General features: G+C 44.5%; 1 pseudogene; it reads right to left on the reverse strand.

The window, feature by feature from the left end:
- Nucleotides 1-2,319: 2,319 nt before the first annotated feature.
- On the reverse strand, nt 2,320-4,038 carry LOC129475364 (X-ray repair cross-complementing protein 6-like; annotated as a pseudogene).
- Between the last annotated feature and the right edge of the window lie 561 nt (nt 4,039-4,599).

Consider the following 4,599-nt stretch of genomic DNA (forward strand, 5'->3'; position numbering starts at 1 on the left):
CTAGGCCAGCCTTCAAAAACCAAGCTCCAAAACCACCCCTGTGGACTTAGGTTCCAGTTTGGCCCCAGCATCCCAAGGATCCAGATCAGCCCTTGCAGATCTAACCTCCAGACCACCACAGCCATACCAAGTCTCTAGGGTAGTCCCCATAGGTCCAGGTTCTAGGATTCTCCCTGTGGGCTGAGGTTCTAGGCCAGCACCCACACATAGCCTCCAGGCCAGATCTCACATAACAAGGTCCCAGGCCAGTCTCCACAGCTTCAAGATCCAGGCCAGTCCTCATGATTCTGGGAACTGGATCACCACCAATGATGCCAGGATCCAGACAAGCCCCCACAAACCCAGGCCCCATGACTTCCCAAGCACCAGGCAGGCCCCAGACCCTCAGCTAGTCCTAGTGGTCCCAGGCTCCAGTGAATCCAGGATCCAGGCTCATTCCAGTAGACCTTTGTGCCAATCCAGCCTCCACAGATTGACTCCAGGCCACCCCTGCAAAACTAGGCTCCAGACCACCCCATGGACCCAGGGCCCAGGCCTACTGCCATGGACTCAAGCTCGAGGCTTGCCCCAGCAAAAGACCAGCCCCTGTAGACTCAGGCTTCAGGCCAGCTCCCTCAGAATCAGGCAGAAGACTCAACCACATGCTGATCCAGGCTACAGACAAGCCCCCTATGGGCCCAGGACCAAGGCCTATCCCTGTAAACTCCAACTTCAGACCCATCTCACTGGACCCAGGTTTCAGGCATGCCCTCATGGACCCAGGCTCCAGGATCACCCACCATGGACTCAATCAACTGGACCAACCCAGAGAATTCATGCTCCAGGTCCAATCCTGTGGATTCAGGCACAATAAATGCCCACCTGCTGACTCAGGTATCAGCCCAGACAGTCCAAGTACTTCAACAGTCAGCCCATCCACAGACTCTACCATACAGCCTTCCCAGAATCTCCGGATGCACTGATTGGTCAATGACTTTCCCAGATGATGTCCATCTGCAAAGACTGAAAATGTTCCAAATTTTTTAAATGTGCAGATACCTGTGCAGGACCAGAGGGATCAGAAAAAGTCAGGGAAACTGTATTACCAAATGAACAAAATAAAGTGCCAATAACCAATCCTAATGAAATGAAGATGTATAAACTGCCTGACAACGAGATCAAAATAATTGTTTTAAGGAAGCTCAGTGAACTTCAAGAAAATACAGAGGAACAATTCAACAAAACAGGAAAACAATAAATGATCAAAATTACAGTTCAACAGAGAGATTGAAATTATTTTAAAAATCAAACAAATTCTGAAGCCAGAAATAAAAAGAACAAAATGAAAAGTGTGATAGAGTGTCAACAGCAGAACTGTTCAAGCAAAAGAAAAAATCTCTGAACCTGAACACAGGTTATTTGAAGATACATAATCAGAGGAGAAAAAAATGATAAAAACAAATGAGAAACGCTTATGAGATTTATAATACAACATCAAGAGCAAATGTTCAGATTATAGGACTAAAATAAAAAGAAGAGAGAGACAATGGGCCAGAAAATGTATTTAAAGAAGTAATAGTAGAAAACATTCCAAATCTGTAGAAAGATGTAAATATCCAGGTACGAGAAGGTGAAAAGTTTCCAATTATATTTCAAACCAAACAAGAAAAACCAAGAAAACAACAGAATCAAACTATCGAATATCAAAGACAAAGAAAGGATTCTAGAAACAGCATAAGAAAAGAAACATATTACGTATGAGGAAATTCCAATAAAGCTAGCAATGTTGTTTTCATTTTTTTTTAAATAGTACAAAGTTGGGGCTCTTTATTCAGATGATAGAGTAAGGAACAGCAAAGTGGGAGGGCTACACCATCACCATGACAACAGAAAGCCTCATAAAGTCCCTTGACTTCTGTTGGCCAGACTCTTCCTAGCTCAGGAGAAACATTTTTTTTTTTTTTTTTTTTTTTGAGACAGAGTCTCGCTGTCACCCAGGCTGGAGTGCAGTGGCATAATCTCGGCTCACTGCAGGCTCCACCCCCCGGGGGTTCACACCATTCTCCTGCCTCAGCCTCCCGAGTAGCTGGGACTACAGGCGCCCGCCACCTTGCCCGGCTAATTTTTTGTATTTTTAGTAGAGACGGGGTTTCACTGTGTTAGCCAGGATGGTCTCGATCTCCTGACCTCGTGATCCGCCCGCCTCGGCCTCCCAAAGTGCTGGGATTACAGGCGTGAGCCACCGCGCCCAGCCTAGGAGAAACATGTTTTAACTGGCTGAGAACAAGGCCGGTCAGCCTGGCCACAGTGTGGAAAGGCGGCCAGAGGCGCTGCCTCTGGTCAGTCCTGGAAGTGCTTGGTGAGGGCTTCTAGCAGCTCCTGCTTCTTCAGCCAGTACTCCAGGCAGGGCTCTTTCATCATGGGCACAGTGAACTTTCCCAATGTGCCCTTGCTGATGTGGGTCTTCAGCTCCTCTTCTGAATACTCCGCTTGGGCCTTTTGCTTCTGGGACCTTCATTATTGCGTTTTCTCTTGGTAATTTTCCCTTCAGGATTATAATCTGGTGAGTAGACAAGTTCCTTAAACTCATTCACCATGGAGCCCAGTCTTTTATTCATTTCTTCAACCTTGGGTAGTATAAGGTCCACTGCTTGTTCAGCCTTCATCAAATACAAGATCAAGGGCTCCAGGTTCCCGAAGTGCTGCTGCAGCACGGGGTTCTCAAAGCTGTCACTTCTGTATGTGAAGCAGAGCTTCTGAATGATAGCCTTCATGTTGTCCACCTGTTCTGGAGTTGCCATGACTTTTTCAGTAAAGGGCACCTTCCTTTTATCATCAGCAAGGGTTAAAAAGACCAGCTGGAAACCTGGAGTAGTCAACTGAATTTTCTGGTCATCCAACTCCTCTTCCTGTGACACCAAAGCCACAAAATAAGGGGGGATGTTCCTGCGGGGTATGTATCTGCACAATGCTATGACCACCTTCTCCAGACACTTGAGCAGAGCACTGAACAGAGTTGAACTCCCATTCACCAGCGACTCCTCAGGGTACGTGAACAAGGAAGGCCTCAGGTAATGGTGCTCCTTCAGCATTACCAAGGGCTTGAAAACCATGAGCATCAAAGCTGGTTCATCAAACCATTTTAGCTCTTCTGTTTCCTCTTTCTCCAGTATAATCTGATGACTCCCATAGATCTGAGACCTCTTGGTATCGCTAGGCAGAAGCAAACTGCCGGTATTAATATTAAATTTCCAGGACTTGGTTTTCACTGGTTCATTTGTTTTCCGATAGAGTTTTATTGGAGGAGGCTTGAGAGCCTTCTGGACGAGATTGTAAATGCCCACAGAGATCACTATGTCTTTGCTGAGCTTCAGCTTTAACCTGCTGAGTGCTCATTTCCTGGTCTCCTTGGCACAAACCTTCTGCCACAGGTCTTCTAGCTTGCTGGATTCCTCAAAGTGAACTGGATTCCTCAAAGGATGAGGTCCTCATCCTTTGCCATGCTGATGATATCCCTGTAGAACAAGGATATGTCAAAGCCCCCAGGTTTCTTCAGGGGCATCAAGTCAAGGAAGATGCCTATATCTCATAGATCACCGGCTTTGGTCCTGGCCCGGCAGGCCTTAACACTGTCATTGCCATGAGGGTTGTCTTCATTGGTGAACAGCATGATTTTCTTATGACTCATCTTGAACTGGACATCACTAAAGAGTTTGGCACAGACCCACAGAACTTCACTGAATGAGTAGTCAGATCCATGGCCCATCAGGTCTTGGAAACACTTTTGTCCCTTGCTGCCCCTTAAACTGGTCAAGCTTTAGAATTTGTTTTGCACCTGGATTATCCAACTCCCGTAAGACGTAAATATTTTTAAAATTCACTGAATTTTTGTCTTTCTCAGTATCATAAAGATCTCGATCACTGCTTATGACCTTACTCATGTACACACTTTGGATACACTGGATGCTCATGTCAAAAGGAGTCAACTCACCTTCACTCTGAGATTCAAACATAGCCCTGGAGGCATCAACCAAAACAAATTAAACTATCTCTTCCTGAATATTTCTAGTATTCAGTTGCTTCAAGGTCCTCTTCTTCTTCTGCTTCTTCATCACCCTCAGTTTTATAATAAGACTCCCACCCTGATGTGTTGGCTACTGCTCACTTTGGCACAGGGAGGTAACCCACAATGGATTTCATAGCAGAAACCTTGCAGAACAAGAATGAGTGAGATGATATATTCAAAATGATGAAGAAAAAACCCTGCCAACAAAAATACTTTCTCTGGAAAAGCTGTTCTTCAGTAATAAAGGAGAAATAAATACTTTCCCAAACAAAAGCTGAAGGATATCATCACCACCAGACCTGTTTTTCAACAAATGCTAAAGAGAATTCTTCAAGCTTAATTTTAAGAAAATGCTAAATAGCAACACTAAAACATGTGAAAGTGTAAAACTCACTGGTAAAAGTCAGTACAAGGTCAAATTCAGAACAGTCTAATACTGCAAAGGTGGTGTATAAATTATTTATAAATTTAGTATGAAGATTAAAATAAAATTTATAAATAAAAGACAAGAAATCAAAGCATACCACTAGAGAAAATCACCTAATCACAAAGAA

This window comes from Symphalangus syndactylus, chromosome X (assembly GCF_028878055.3).
Source record: "Symphalangus syndactylus isolate Jambi chromosome X, NHGRI_mSymSyn1-v2.1_pri, whole genome shotgun sequence".
In the NCBI taxonomy this organism is placed as follows: Eukaryota; Metazoa; Chordata; class Mammalia; order Primates; family Hylobatidae; genus Symphalangus; species Symphalangus syndactylus.